The following is a 15,673-nucleotide window of genomic DNA, read 5'->3' as shown; positions in this document are numbered from 1 at the left end:
GTTCCTCTGTTCTTCCACTTCTGTCTTCTTTCTTTCTGAATTGCCCACCTCTGGGTTATCTCTCTATAGTGCCTTTCTGCCGGCCTTCATTGTATATCACTGTCTGCCTCCCTCTGATAGGTCGGTTTCACTCCAAACCTTCCCCGATTGGAGTTCCTTCCGCAGTGACACGTTCATGTTCCTGTGAGGTGTGTGTGTGGGGGGCGGGACTTCCTCGTGTCTCTCCTTCCTGTCCATGTGGTCTTACAAACAAAGGACCATGCTGACCACCAGGCAAAGGGTCCCCTGCTGACTTCCGCCATTTTGTGTCTTCACAAACAAAGGACCACATGCTGACCTCCTACATTTTGAACCACTTCACAATTCGTTCTGAACTTCGCTCTCCACACGGTCGCAGCGGTTTTATCGCGGTTTTTAGAATCTTACAAAGTTACCGAACACTCCGAACCTAACATTTGATATAGCATGCAAAATTGCCCTATCTATGGAGATGATATCTAAGAGCGCTAGGGAACTCTGTCCAACTCAAGTGACGAGTGCAGATGAGGCCTACAGTCACAAAGCCACCACCAAACCTAAATCTGTGAGACCGGGTCAAAAGCATGTCGGCCGGAGCAGTTCAGTGAATTGTTATCGCTGCAATGGGAATCACTCACCGCAGTCCTGCCAATACAGAAATGCGAAGTGTTTTCACTGCCAGAAGCAAGGCCATATTTCAACAGTGTCCTCGACCCAACCATCTTCAGCTGCTTCATCAATGACCTTCCCTCCAACATAAGGTCAGAAATGAGGATGTTCACTGATGACTGCACAGTGTTCAGCGCCATTCACAACTCCTCAGATAATGAAGCAGTCCATGCCCGCGTGCAGCAAGACCTGGACGACGTTCAGACTTGTGCTGATAAGTGGCAGGTAACATTTGCGCCACACAAGTGCCAGGCAATGACTATCTTCAACAAGCGAGAGTCTAACCACCACCCCTTGACATTCAACGGCATTACCATCACCGAATCCCCCACCATCAACATCCTGGGGGTCACCATTGACCAGAAACTTAACTGGACCAGCCACATAAATACTGTGGCAACAAGAGCAGGTCAGAGGATGGGTATTCTGCGGCGAGTATCTCACCTCCTGACTCCCCAAAGCCTTTCCACCATCTACAAGGCACAAGTAAGGAGCGTGATGGAATACTCTCCACTTGCCTGGATGAGTGCAGCTCCAACAACACTCAAGAAGCTCGACACCATCCAGGACAAAGCAGCCCATTTGATTGGCACCCCATCCACCACCTTAAACATTCACTCCCTCCACCACCGGCGCACCGTGTCTGCAGAGTGTACCATCTACAAGATGCACTGCAGCCACTCACCAAGGCTTCTTCGGCAGCACCTCCTGAACCCGCGACTGCTTCCACCTAGAAGGACAAGGGCAGCAGGTGCATGGGAACACCACCACCTCCAAGTTCCCCTCCAAGTCACACACAATCCTGACTTAGAAGTATATCGCCGATCCTTCATCGTCACTGGGTCAATGTTGTGGAGTATTTTAAACCAACACTCAACACAAGGTTTTCAGATCGACAGTCAAATTGTCTTTATTACACCGGTGGGGAGGCAGTTTGCACTGTCTTTAGCCAGACTTTTCCAAATTGTTACAGCACACACTACATTTTTATACATTCAAATAAGCATGGCAACCTCATGCACAATTCATTCCTGCAACCTGATTGGATCTTGGCCCGCACGCCCCTTCCCGGATTGGTTACAAATCTTAATGTAAACATCTGTAAGCTGCCTCCTCAATCAGTCACTCAAACTGCTGAATGCTAATTAAAAGATACCTTGGAATGTGACCTAGGTAATAAAGCTGTTAACGGCAGTTGAAATGCTGGACATCCTGTCTCCTTTTAATCGTTTTTGTTTCTCTTCTAAGGTCAGCTATCTTGACCGCATCTTTATAGATGTGGCCTTTCATGTTAGCACCTGTCTTTCTTACACCATTTAGTGAACGTGCCAGCGATGTCATTGTAACTCTTTCCCCACTGCCGTCAAAATCCTGGAACTCCCTCCCTAACAGCACTGTGGGAGCGCCTTCACTACACGGACTGCAGCGGTTCAGGAAGGCGGCTCACCACCACCTTCTCAAGGGCAATTAGTGATGGGCAATAAATGCTGGCCTTGCCAGCGACGCCCACATCACATAGGTGAATAAAAAATAAACAGCTTGCAGAGCTAGATCTAAAGCAGGAAGTAAGGACCATTCTAGTGGCAATGCAAAGCAGCGACAACACAATACTGAAGTGAGCACACCTGATGTTGAAGAACTAGGCATCTATAGTATCAATGCCACTAGCGGCAACGCTAGCAGTCGTGAGAAAGACTTCCGTACAAAACTATTGATCAACAAGCAATATATTGATATGCGCATCGGCACGGCGACGGACTGCTCTATCATGAGTGAGGACACTTATGAGAGTTTAATATGGTGTGGAGATGCCGGTGTTGGACTGGGGTGGACAAATGTAAGAAGTCACACAACACCAGGTTATAGTCCAACAGTTTTATTTGAAATCACAAGCTTTCTGAGCGCTGCTCCTTCATCAGGTGAGGTGGAGAGATGCATAAAGACACAGCTTATATAGTCAGAGAATAAAGCCAGTTGATTACAGGTAATCTTTCTAACTGCCATTTGTCACACCTCGGCAGAGAGATAATCACAGCAATCAAAGGTGTGAATGGTGTCCAAACAGGTTAGTCAGGAAAACATTACATCAAAGAACAATGAGGTGGGGTCACAAGGGGTAAAATGTTGCAGATGCTGGGGTCTGTATGAAAAACAAAAAACAGACAAAAAACATTTTCTTTGCTGGAAATCACAGCAGGTCCAGCCGCATCTGTGTAGAGAGAACAAGCCAACGACGACTCGAGTCTGGATGACCCTACGTCAGGTGGGGTTACATGTAGCGTGATACCATCATCACACATGAGGACACCACCCACCAGGTACATGGTACATACTCATGTGACTCGGCCAACGTTGTCTACCTCATACGTTGCAGGAAAGGATGCCCCGGAGCATGGTACATTGGCGAGACCATGCAGACACTGCGACAACGGATGAACGGACACCGCGCAACAATCACCAGGCAGGAGTGTTCCCTCCCAGTCGGGGAACACTTCAGCAGTCAAGGACATTCAGCCTCCGATCTTCGGGTAAGCATTCTCCAAGGCGGCCTTCGAGACACACGACAACGCAAAATCGTCGAGCAGAAACTGATAGCCAAGTTCCCCATCCATGAGGACGGCCTCAACCGAGATCTTGGGTTCATGTCACGCTACATGTAACCACACCTGACGTAGGGTCACCCAGACTCGAGTCGTCATTGGCTTGTTCTCTCTACACAGATGCGGCTGGACCTGCTGTGATTTCCAGCAAAGAAAATGTTTTTTGTTTTTCATACAGACACCAGCATCTGCAACATTTTACCCCTTGTGGCCCCACCTCATTGTTCTTTGATGTAATGTTTTCCTGACTGACCTGTTTGGACACCATTCACACCTTTGATCGCTGTGATTATCTCTCTGCCGAGGTGTGATAAATGGCAGTTAGAAAGATTACCTGTAATCATCTGACATGATTCTCTGACTATATAAGCTGTGTCTTTATGCATCTCTCCACTTCACCTGATGAAGGAGCAGCGCTCCGAAAGCTTGTGATTTCAAATAAAACTGTTGGACTATAACCTGGTGTTGTGTGACTTCTTACGAGAGTTTAATAAGTCGGTTTAATCAAATACCACTTGATCACGAACACATGCATGAGTTTGACTCCTTCCGGCTTCAGTAACTGAAGTACCAGGTTCAAGCAAGATGGGAACAGGATCATCTCTGACTTCAGAACCAAAACAAAACAGCCCAAAAATTGGTTCAAGTAAGGAGACCAGGAAGGCTCCGCAAGCCTTTTTATTAAACTGCATTTGTGGTTCATTTGTAGCATTGTAGTTGATTTAAAAGATAAAAAAGCCAGGAGATTTTGTTATGTGATGCATGTAATGCTGGGAAAGGTGGGACCAGAGTTTTGTTATATTTCAGAGGAGAATATGGGGGGAAATCAGTGTAATGTATTATCACCTGGTTTGTCACATGGTTTAGTATGAGCATGCTCAGTGCGCTCTGGCCTAGTAAAGCCAGCACACGGACCAGCAACTCATCCTGTCTCTGTCCTTCATTTGTCCCACCCACATATATTACAGTGCCTCTATCTGTTTCTCTGTCTCTGTCTGTCTCTCCCTCTCTCTCTCTTTCTCACACTGTCTGTCTCCCTCTCTGTCTGTCTCTCTCTCTTTCTCACAGTATCTCCTCTCTCTTCTGTCTGTCTCTCTCTTTCTCACACTGTCTCTCTCCCTCTCTCTGTCTGTCTCTTTCTCACACTGTCTCTCTCCCTCTGTCTCTCTCTCTTTCTCACACTGTCTCTCTCCCTCTCTGTCTGTCTCTCTCTCTCTCTCTTTCTCACTGTCTCTCTCCCTCTCTCTGTCTCTCTCTCACACTGTCTCTCTCCCTCTCTCTTTCTCACACTCTCTCCCTCTCTGTCTCTCTCCCTCTCTGTCTGTCTCTTTCTCACACTGTCTCTCTCCCTCTCTGTCTCTCCCCCTTTCTCACAGTCTCTCTCCCTCTCTCTCTCACACTGTCTCTCTCCCTCTCTCTTTCTCACACTCTCTCCCTCTCTGTCTCTCTCCCTCTCTGTCTCTCTCTTTCTCACACTGTCTCTCTCCCTCGCTCTGTCTTGTCTCTCTCTCTCTCTCTCTCTTTCTCACACTGTCTCTCTCCCTCTCTCTGTCTCTCTCCCTCTCTCTGTCTCTCTCCCTCTCTCTGTCTGTCTCTCTCTCTCTTTCTCACACTGTCTCTCTCCCTCACTCTCTTCTGAATGGCGCACCCCCGTCCCTATGTCCCCTGTGTGAAAGAAAACATGGACGAGAGTCTTTGATCGACGCAGCGACTTTTATTTCTGAGCACGGCCCATTATTCGGGCAGCGGTTTGACCGGGTCAGGGGTCGCGGGGGCCCACTCAATCAAGCGGAGCCTGAATTAAAGTTGGCTGCTGTCGGGAGCCTTGGTCGGGTCTTTCAGAGGGGTCGGTGGTGGTTCATTCACATCCTTTTGATTTGGGAAGCAGCACTTGAAACCCCAGAAGCACATACCACTTCCTTGTCTCTCGGTCAACTTACAACTGGAGAACCTGCACGAACCTCCATTATTTCTGCACCGATATAAACTGCCTGAAATCCAGAAAGGAAGATTTAATTAATGTATCGGTCTGTGGGTGGGGGGTGGGGTAGAAGGAGAACAGCAGAAAAACATGCCAAACCGAGTCTGTCAGTGTTACAATCACGGTGGAGTATTACAGAGCGTTGCATAGAAGTATATTCTATGCCATTCAGCTTAGATGCTAGGAGGCTCTTTCCCCTGGCTGCGGAGTCTAGAAATAGGGGTCACAGCCTGTTCCTCGAGCTTATGCCGAGCTTCCGTGGAACAATGCAAGAGGCCGCGGACGGTGAGGTCCGAGTGGGAGTGGGGCGGTGAATTAAAGTGACAGGCCACCGGACAGGCTTTTGTTAGGCTAGGGTAGTAAGGGTAACGGAACCAAGGCGGGTATGATGCGAGTTAAGATACAGATCAGCCGTGATCGAATTGAAAGGCGGAACAGGCTCGAGGGGCTGAGTGGCCTCCTCCTGCTCCTGTGAATAGTTCGACAGATTGGCTGCTGAGAGGTGTACTGACCTCCGAATAAGAGCCTGGTACTCGCTCCCTCGTCGGCAGCGGCGGGCTGCACCAACACCAGGACTCCAAGTAACAAGAGCAGAGCTTCCATCATCTTCCACTGAGCTCCTCGGAGTCACAATGGGACGGCTGGTGTGCAGCGGCTCTTTTTATGGACTCGGAGAGTATTCTGCAGTTAATAATCACACACACACGACAGGGGGAGGGGGGACTGGCTCCACCTTGGGCCCGTCCGCTAACTAAGACCAACAGTAACTGGAATCAAAGCGTAAATGTGCCTCACATGCAGTTCTTTTATTAATAAACGGAGGGACCAATCTGAGTAATGATTGAGCTGGTGAAGGTTTAAAGGAATTCTTTGTTGCGACGAATTTAAGAATCGTACAGCGGCCTGCGCTGGCTCTTTGGACGAGCTCTCCAATGAATCCCTCTTCCTCCCTGTTCTTTCCTCATGGTTCTGCAAGATTTTTCCTTTTCAAGTATTGATCCGAGTCCCCTTCAGAAAGTCACTCTTGAATCTGCTTCCGCCGCCCTTTCAGGCAGCGCATTCCCGATCACAACAACTCGCTGCGTTAAAAAAAAAACATTCTCCTCATCGCCCCTCCAGTTCAATTGCCAATTACCTTCAATCTGTTTGCCCTGGTTACCGAGTCTCGCACCCTCTAGAAGATCCCAAGGCTACGATTGGAAGAAGAGCAGGGGGAGTTTCCCCCCCCGCCACACCTGGTGTTCTGGGACCAATATTTATCCCTCAACCAACATCGCTAAAACCGATGAGGAACATAGGAACAGGGGGAGGCCATAGAAACATACAAACATAGAAGATAGGAGCAGGAGTAGGCCATTCGGCCCCTCGAGCCTACTCCGCCATTCAATGTGATCATGGCTGATCATCCAAGTTCAGTACCCTGTCCCTGCCTTCTCCCCATATCCCTTGATCCCTTTAGCCTTAAGAAATATATCTAACTCCTTCTTGAATATATTTAATGAATTGGCCTCAACCGCCTTCTGTGGTAGAGAGTTCCACAGGTTCACCACTCTCAACATTCGGCCCCTCGAGCCTGCTCCGCCATTCAATGCAATCATGGCTGATCTGTTAACTTAACTCCATAACTTTTGCCCCATATCCCTTAATACCTTTGGTTAACAGAAATCTATCAGTCTCAGATTTAAAATTAATTGATCGAGCATCAGTTGCCGTTTGTGGAAGAGAGTTCCAAACTTCTCCCACCCTTTGTGTGTAGAAGTGTTTCCTAACTTCACTCCTGAAAGGTCTGGCTCTAATTTTTAGATTCTGCCCCCGAGTCCTGGACTCCCCGACCAGCGGAAATAGTTTCTCTGTCTCTACCCTATCTGTTTCCTTTAATGTCTTGAAAACTTCGATCAGATCACCCCTTAACCTTCTAAATTCCGGGGAATACAACCCTAGTTTGTGTAATCTCTCCTCATAATTTAACCCTTGGAGTCCAGGTATCATTCTGGTAAACCTACGCTGCACTCCCTCCAAGGCCAATATATCCTCCCTAAGGTGTGGTGCCCAGAACTGCTCACTGTACTCCAGGGCTTCGTATCGCTGTAGCATAACTTCTACCCCCTTGTATTCTAGTCCTCTAGATATAAAGGCCTAGAAATTCAGTGGGGCGCCAGCCTCGCCAGGGCGCTAAAAGTAACGCCCCGGAAGTAGTCATGGCCGCCCGCTGGAAATTGACTTTGCGCACCCCAGAGGGAAGCGCGGCGCTACTGGAGGCGCCCCGCATCCCTCTTGGGGCGCTGCACTCCATATCGCAGCGCAACGTGCCACAGCGCCACACGCTGCGGCACGGCATGCTGCGGTACTGCAGGCCTTCCTCCCCTTCTTAAAGGGGAGGGGCCTGCTGCAGTGCGATCAAAGATCGCGAGTGCCGGCAAAAGAGCCCGGCACCGAGGAGAAGTGCCAGGCTCTTGAAACACAGCCGGCACTCCGCGGGGGGGGGCTCAGGAGGCCGGGGACGGCGGCGCGGTGAGGTGATGGCAGGCGGCCAGCAAAAAAAATGGCCGCCCCGCACCTCAGCGCCTCTACCGCCGCAGGTAGGCCCCCCTGAACCGGTCACAGATAGCGACCGGCGTTAAAGCAGGGAGCGCTACTAAATTTCGCAATCGGGATGGTAGCGGGGCGCTGCACACACCGATGATGTCATCAGTAGCGGCGCAGCACTAATGGCTAGCGCCGCCATTAGCGTATCGCTAAATTTAGCGGGTGTCGTGGCCAGTGGCATCCAACCCACTAAGTGCCCTCTGAGGGCGCTAACTGGTGGCGCAGCCCACTGAATTTCTAGGCCAAAGACTTTTAGATTATTTTCTGTAACTGTCCATGACTTTTCAATGATCTAGGTACATGGACCCCTAAGTCTCTTTGGCCCTCCCCTATTTCTAGCCTTTCACCATTTGGAAAGTACCCTGTCCTATCCTTTTGAGGTCCAAAGTGGGTGACCTCACATTTGCCTACATTGAAATCCATTTGTCACAGTTTTTTCCCATTCACTTAATCTATTAATATCTCTGTAATTTTATGCTTCCATCTACACTGTTTACACTGTCGCCTATCTTTGTGTCATCCATAGGCATTCCCCTGTCCAATAGTTTCGTCATCTCTTCACAAATTTCAATCAGGCTTGTCAAGCATGACCTGCCCTTTACAAATCCAGGTTGGCTCTCTCTGATCAGCTGAGAACTTTCAAGGCGTTTAGTCGCTCTATCCTTAATTATAGACTCTAGTAATTTCCCGACAACAGATGTTAGGCTAACTGGTCTATAGTTCCTTGGTTATATAAAGGGAGAATATGAGAGTAAACTAGCAAGAAATATTTAATAAACCAAGCTCATGGTCTGCAGAGCAGCAGTGATACCCGCCCTGCTGTATGCCTCAGAGACATGGACCATGTACAGCAGGCACCTCAAAGCACTGGAGAGGTACCACCAACGCTGCCTCCGCAAGATCCTGCAAATCCATTGGCAGGATAGGCGCACCAACGTCAGTGTTCTTGCTCAGGCCAACATCCCCAGCATCGAAGCTTTGACCACGCTCGATCAGCTCCGATGAACGGGTCACATCGTCCGCATGCCCGATACGAGACTTCCCAAAACAAGCGCTCTACTCGGAGCTCCGACATGACAAGAGAGCCCCAGGTGGGCAGAGGAAATGCTTCAAGGACACCCTCAAAGCCTCCTTGAAAAAGTGCAACATCCCCACCGACACCTGGGAATCCCTGGCCCAAGACCGCACAAAGTGGAGGAGAAGCATCCGGGAAGGTGCCGAACACCTCGAGTCTCTTCGCCGGGAGCAAGCGGAAGCCAAGCGCAGGCAGCGCAAGGAGCGCACGTCAACCCAAGCACCCCACCCACCTGCCCCTTCAACCACCGTCTGCCCCACCTGTGACCGAGACTGTAGTCCCCGCATTGGACTCATCAGTCATCTGAGAACTCATTTTTAATGTGGAAGCAAGTCATCCTCGGTTCCGAGGGACTGCCTAAGAAGAAGGAGAAGGAAGAGAGTAGCAAAAGTAAGCGTTGGTCCCTTGGAGGCCGAGACAGGAGAAAGTACAATGAGGAATAAAGAAAAGGACTTTAGACAAATTTCTTGTATCTGTCTTCACAACAGAAGACACAAAAAGTACCAAAAATAGTGGGGAACCAAGGGGCTAATGAGAGTGAGGAACTTAATGATCCGTAGAGAAAAAGTACTTGAGAAACTAATGGGACTAAAAGCTGACAAATCCCCTGGACCTGACGGCCTACATCCTAGGGTTCTAAAAGAGGTGGCTGCAGGGATAGTGGATGCATTGGTTGTGATCTTCCAAAATTCCCTAGATTCTAGAACGGTCCCAGTGGATTGGAAGGTAGCTAATGTAACACCGCTACTCAAGAAAGGAGGGAGAGAAAAAACAGGGAACTACAGGTCAGTTAGCCTGACATCAGTCATCGGGAAAATGCTGGAATCCATTGTTAAGGAAGTGGTAGCAAGGCACTTAGAAAATCATAACATGACTAGGCAGAGTCAACATGGTTTTATGAAAGGGAAATCGTGTTTGACAAATTTATTCGAGTTTTTTGAGGATGTAACTAGCAGGGTAGATAAAGGGGAACCAGTGGATGTAGTATATTTGGATTTCCAAAAGGCATTCGATAAGGTGCCACATAAAAGGTTGCTACGCAAGATAAGGGCTCATGGGGTTGAGGGGGTAATACATTAGCATGGATTGAGGATTGGTTAATGGACAGAAAACAGAGAGTAGGGATAAGCAGCTTATTTTCCAGTTGGCAAGCTGTAACTAGTGGGGTGCCGCAAGGATCAGTGCTTGGGCCTCAGCTATTTACAATCTATATTAATGGTTTAGATGAGGGGACCGAGTGTAATGTATCCATGTTTGATGATGATACAAAGCTAGGTGGGGCAGTGAGCTGTGAGGAGGAAACAAGGAGTCTGCAAAGGGATATAGACAGGTTAAGTGAGTGGGAAATAAGGTGGCAGATAGAATATAATATGAAGAAATGTGAGGTTATTCACTTTGGTAGGAAGAATAGAAAACAGAATATTTTTAAATGGTGAGAATTTATGAAATGTTGGTGTTCAGAGAGACTTACATGTCCTCGTACAGGAAACACAGAGTTATCATGCAGGTCCAGCAAGCAATTAGGAAGGCAAATGGAATGTTGGCCTTTATTACAAGGGGGTTGGAGTATAATAGTAAGGAAGTCTCGCTACAATTGTACACGGCCTTGGTGAGACCACACCTGGAGTACTGTGCACAGTTCTGGTCTCCTTATCTAAGGAAGGATATACTCGCCTTGGAGGCGGTGCAACGAAGGTTCACTAGATTGATTCCTGGGATGAGAGGGCTGTCCTATGATGAGAGATTGTGTAGAATGGGCCTACACTCTCTGGAGTTTAGAACAGTGAGAGGTGATCTCATTGAAACATACAAGATTCTGAAGGGGATTGACAGGGTAGATGCTGAGAGGCTGTTTCCCCCTGGCTGGAGAGTCTAGAACCAGGGGTCACAGTCTCAGGATAAGGGGTTGGCCATTGAAGAATGAGATGAGGAGGAATTTCTTCACTCAGAGGGTTGAATGGTGGAGCAGGTTCGAGGGGCCGTATGGCCTACTCCTGCTCCTAATACTTAAATTCTCATATTCTTATTTTCCCTCTCTCATCTTTATTAAATCACAGAGTGACACTTGCAATTTTCCAATCTAAAGGAACGGTTCCTGAATCGAGAGAACTTTGGAAGATTATAGGGAGGGCATCTGCAATGTTCTCACCTACTTTCTTTAAAACTCGAGTTGAGTTGTCACACGTTAGTGCCATTAAATAAATTATCTGATCATTATCACATCGCTGTTTGTGGGAGCTTGCTGTGCGCAAATTGGCTGCTGCATTTCCCACATTACAACAGTGACTGCACTTCAAAGTATACTTCATTGGCTGGAAAGCTCTGTGGGACGTCCTGAGTTGTGAAAGTTGCTGCAGAAATACAAGCCTTTCTTTTCACCTCTCCCTCTCACCCCTCTCCTCCTCTCTCTCCCTCCCTCTCTCCTCCTCTCTCTCCTTCTCTCTCTCCCTCTCTCTCTCTCCCTCTCCCCCCACTCTCCAACTTCTCTCTTCTCCCTCTCTCTCTGTCTGTCTCTCCCCTCTCTCCATGTCTCTCTTCCCCATTCTCTCTCCTTCTCTCTCTCCCTCTCCCCTCTCTTCTCCCTCTCTCTCTCTCCCCCTCTCCCCCACTCTCCAACCTCTCTCTTCCCCCTCTCCCTCCCCCTCTCTCCCTCTCCTCCTCTCTTCTCCTTCTCTCTCTCTCTCCCTCTCTCCCTCTCTCCAACCTCTCTCTTCCCCCTCTCTCCTTCTCTCTCTCCATCTCCCCCTCTCTTCTCCCTCTCCCCCCTCTCTCCAACCTCTCTCTTCCTCCTCTCTCTCCTTCTCTCTCCCACTCCCCTCTCTTCTCCCTCTGTCTCTCTCTCCCTCGCCCCCACTCTCCAACCTCTCTCTTCCCCCTCTCCCACCCCTCTCTCCTTCTCTCTCTCCCTCTCCCCTCCGTCTCTCTCTATCTGTCTTCCCCTTCTCCCTCTCCCCATCACTCTCACTCTCTCTTTCCCCCAGTCTCTCTCCCCTCTCCATCTCTCTCCCCCACTCTCTCATCTCTCTCTCTCCCCCTCTCCCATTCCTCAACCCCTCTCTTCCACTCTCTCTCCATCTCCCACTCCCCCTCTCTCCATCTCCCACTCCCCCTCTCCCACTCCCCCTCTCTCCATCTCCCACTCCCCCTCTCTCCATCTCCCAGTCCCCCTCCCTCCATCTCCCACTCCCCCTCTCTCCATCTCCCACTCCCCCTCTCCCACTCCCCCTCTCTCCATCTCCCACTCCCCCTCTCTCCATCTCCCATCGCCCTCTCTCCATCTCTCTCCCCCTGTCTCCCCCTCTCTCTCCCTCTCCTCTCTCTCCCACCTCTCTCCCCCTCTGTCTTCTCCCTCTCTCTCTATCTGTCTCGCCCACTCTCCCCATCACTCTCACTCTCTCCCCTTTCTCTCCAACCTCTCCCCCTCCAACCTCTCCCTCTCCCCCTCGCTCTCTCACTCCTTCTCTCTCCTCCCCCTGTCCATGGCTCAATTTCTATCTCTTGCTCTATCTCGCTCTCTTCCTCTCTCTCCACTTGTGTCCCTTGCCGCATCCCCCTCCTTCTCCATCTTTCTTTCCTGCTATCTCTACGTGTCTCTCTCACCTTGCCTTGCCCTTCTGCCCAGCTGGTTAAATATTTCTAACTTGAAGCAGTTTGTCGGTCTGTTATATATTTGCCTCGAGAACGGAACTGATCCGTAACCAGGTGCCATCCTGTCTGACACCCTTGAACAAGGTGGGAGAATCTGGCAGCGATGATTTGTCCCTGAATAGGAGCCAGAAGCTCACTGGCTGTCTGTGTGGACAATGCACTGGCCCCCAACTGCTGACTGTCCACACAACACCAGATTAAATTAGGGTGACCAGACTTCCTAAAGCCAATCCGGCAACACACGGGGTGGGAGCATAGCAAAGTAGCCAGGACGGGAAAGGTAGGCTGCCCAGGGGGTACACTCACTGCCCAGGGGTACACTCACTGCCCAGGGGGACACTCACTGCCCAGGGGGACACTCACTGCCCAGTGGGTACACTCACTGCCCAGGGGGGACACTCACTGCCCAGGGGGGACACTCACTGCCCAGGGGGTACACTCACTGCCCAGGGGGACACTCACTGCCCAGTGGGTACACTCACTGCCCAGGGGGGACACTCACTGCCCAGGGGGTACACTCACTGCCCAGGGGGACACTCACTGCCCAGGGGGGACACTCACTGCCCAGGGGGGACACTCACTGTCCAGGGGGACACTCACTGCCCAGGGGGTACACTCAATGCCCAGGGGGGACACTCACTGCCCAGGGGGTACACTCACTGCCCAGGAGGTCACTCACTGCCAAGGGGTTAGACTCACTGCCCACGGGGTACACTCACTGCCCAGAGGGTACACTCACTTGCCCAGGGGTTACACTCACTGCCCAGGGGGTACACTCACTGCCCAGAGGGTACACTCACTTGCCCAGGGGGTACACTCACTGCCCAGGAGGGCACTCACTGCCCAGGGGGTACACTCACTGCCCAGGGGGACACTCACTGCCCAGGGGATACACTCACTACCCAGGGGTACACTCACTGCCCAGGGGCGACACTCACTGCCCAGGGGGTCACTCACTGCCCAGGGGGTACACTCACTGCACAGGGGGACACTCACTGCCCAGGAGGGCACTCACTGCCCAGGGGGTACACTCACTGCCCAGGAGGGCACTCACTGCCCAGGGGGTACACTCACTGCCCAGGGGGACACTCACTGCCCAGGGGATACACTCACTACCCAGGGGTACACTCACTGCCCAGGGGCGACACTCACTGCCCAGGGGGTCACTCACTGCCCAGGGGGTACACTCACTGCACAGGGGGACACTCACTGCCCAGGAGGGCACTCACTGCCCAGGGGGTACACTCACTGCCCAGGGGGGACACTCACTGCCCAGGGGGTCACTCACTGCCCAGGGGGTACTCTCACTGCCCAGGGGGTACACTCACTTGCCCAGGGGGTACACTCACTGCCCAGGGGTTACACTCACTGCCCAGGGGGTACACTCACTGCGCAGGGGGTACACTCACTGCCCAGAGGGAGACTCACTGCCCAGGGGAGTACACACACTGCCCAGGGGGTACACTCACTGCCCAGGGGGACACTCACTGCCCAGGAGGGCACTCACTGCCCAGGGGGTACACTCACTGCCCAGGGGGACATTCACTGCCCAGGGGTACACTCACTGCCCAGGGGGGACACTCACTGCCCAGGGGGTCACTCACTGCCCAGGAGGGCACTCACTGCCCAGGGGGTACACTCACTGCCCAGGGGGACACTCACTGCCCAGGAGGGCACTCACTGCCCAGGGGGTACACTCACTGCCCAGGGGGTACACTCACTACACAGGGGTACACTCACTGCCCAGGGGGGACACTCACTGCCCAGGGGGTACACTCACTACCCAGGGGTACACTCACTGCCCAGGGGGGACACTCACTGCCCAGGGGGTCACTCACTGCCCAGGGGGGACACTCACTGCCCAGGGGGGACACTCACTGCCCAGGGGTACACCCACTGCCCAGGGGTACACTCACTGCCCAGGGGGGACACTCACTGCCCAGGGGGTCACTCACTGCCCAGGGGGGACAGTCACTGCCCAGGGGGGACACTCACTGCCCAGGAGGTCACACTCACTGCCCAGGGGGAACACTCACTGCCCAGAGGGTACACTCACTGCACAGGGGGGACACTCACTGCCCAGGGGGTACACTCACTGCCCAGGGGGTACACTCACTGCCCAGTGGGGCACTCACTGCCCAGGGGGACACTCACTGCCCAGGGGGGACACTCACTGCCCAGGGGGGACACTCACTGTCCAGGGGGACACTCACTGCCCAGGGGGTACACTCAATGCCCAGGGGGGACACTCACTGCCCAGGGGGTACACTCACTGCCCAGGAGGTCACTCACTGCACAGGGGTTAGACTCACTGCCCACGGGATACACTCACTGCCCAGGGGTTACACTCACTGCCCAGGGGGTACACTCACTGCCCAGAGGGTACACTCACTTGCCCAGAGGGTACACTCACTGCCCAGGGGGTACACTCACTGCCCAGAGGGTACACTCACTTGCCCAGGGGGTACACTCACTGCCCAGGGGGACACTCACTGCCCAGGGGGTACACTCACTACCCAGGGGTACACTCACTGCCCAGGGGGGACACTCACTGCCCAGGGGGTCACTCACTGCCCAGGGGGTACACTCACTGCCCAGGAGGGCACTCACTGCCCAGGGGGTACACTCACTGCCCAGGGGGGACACTCACTGCCCAGGGGGACACTCACTGCCCAGGAGGGCACTCACTGCCCAGGGGGTACACTCACTGCCCAGGGGGGACACTCACTGCCCAGGGGGGACACTCACTGCCCAGGGGGTACACTCACTGCCCAGGGGGTACACTCACTGCGCAGGGGGTACACTCACTGCCCAGAGGGAGACTCACTGCCCAGGGGAGTACACACACTGCCCAGGGGGTACACTCACTGCCCAGGGGGACACTCACTGCCCAGGAGGGCACTCACTGCCCAGGGGGTACACTCACTACCCAGGGGGACACTCACTGCCCAGGGGCACACTCACTGCCCAGGGGGGACACTCACTGCCCAGGGGGTCACTCACTGCCCAGGAGGGCACTCACTGCCCAGGGGGTACACTCACTGCCCAGGGGGACACTCACTGCCCAGGAGGGCACTCACTGCCCAGGGGGTACAC

The 15,673-nt window shown here is 52.3% G+C and overlaps 2 long non-coding RNA genes across 2 annotated transcripts in view; both read right to left on the bottom strand.

Moving 5' to 3' along the window:
* LOC147094916 (uncharacterized) overlaps positions 1 to 15,673 on the bottom strand; it is a 231,430-nt gene that overhangs the window by 20,493 nt on the left and 195,264 nt on the right. The gene's annotated exons all lie outside the window — the stretch shown is intronic.
* LOC147094917 (uncharacterized) lies at positions 4,982 to 5,925 on the bottom strand. The gene is made up of 2 exons (XR_015074630.1): positions 5,781 to 5,925; positions 4,982 to 5,278 (listed from the first exon to the last, which is right to left on the bottom strand). It is a non-coding gene; the product is annotated as an uncharacterized LOC147094917 (long non-coding RNA).

This window comes from Somniosus microcephalus, unplaced genomic scaffold (genome assembly GCF_052327205.1).
Source record: "Somniosus microcephalus isolate GS21.2 unplaced genomic scaffold, FLI_Smic_1.0 unresolved_chr1, whole genome shotgun sequence".
Classification (NCBI taxonomy): domain Eukaryota; kingdom Metazoa; phylum Chordata; class Chondrichthyes; order Squaliformes; family Somniosidae; genus Somniosus; species Somniosus microcephalus.
This window is presented reverse-complemented; position numbering and strand designations above follow the sequence as displayed.